We start from the raw sequence: 485 nt of genomic DNA, 5'->3' as shown, positions 1-485 counted from the left end.
TCAGAGGGACCGCACGTGTGGGTCCCAGGATCGATGGTGACAATTGTGGCACAGTACAGCCCAATGTGCATGGAGCTAAGTCTGTGGGGAAACGTTTGAGGCTGCGGGTTGTGTTTCTCCTCCTGACTCCCACCTCATCTGCGTGAGTGCAGCAGGCGGTGTTCTGAGAGCAACTGGAGGCAATGGCGTAAAGGGCATGCATCTCCGTTTTGTGACTGGACGGTCACCCTCGACCAAATCACACGCCTGTGCTGGCTGTGGAGTGTTTGGCGGGTGACATTTTATCTGCAGCTTGGAGTGTGTGACGGCGTGTGAGGAGGCGAAAAGTCTTGGACGGTAGGAGAGTTGCGAGGCGAAGTGTGAGAGTTGGTTAGGGGCTGATGGTGTAGGGGTATCACGTTTGCTTTGCATGCAAAAGGTCCGGGGTTCAAATCCCCGTCAGTCCATCTTCGTTTTATGTCCAGGTTCTTGCGTATGGAGAGACC

At 54.8% G+C, this 485-nt stretch overlaps 1 non-coding gene across 1 annotated transcript; it reads left to right on the top strand.

Moving 5' to 3' along the window:
• The first annotated feature begins 374 nt into the window (after window positions 1-374).
• TRNAA-UGC lies at window positions 375-446 on the top strand. The gene has a single exon. It is a non-coding gene; the product is annotated as a tRNA-Ala (tRNA).
• The last annotated feature ends 39 nt before the right edge of the window (window positions 447-485 follow it).

The sequence above is a fragment of the Pyrgilauda ruficollis genome, unplaced genomic scaffold (genome assembly GCF_017590135.1).
Source record: "Pyrgilauda ruficollis isolate IOZ18807 unplaced genomic scaffold, ASM1759013v1 scaffold8065, whole genome shotgun sequence".
Classification (NCBI taxonomy): domain Eukaryota; kingdom Metazoa; phylum Chordata; class Aves; order Passeriformes; family Passeridae; genus Pyrgilauda; species Pyrgilauda ruficollis.
This window is presented reverse-complemented; position numbering and strand designations above follow the sequence as displayed.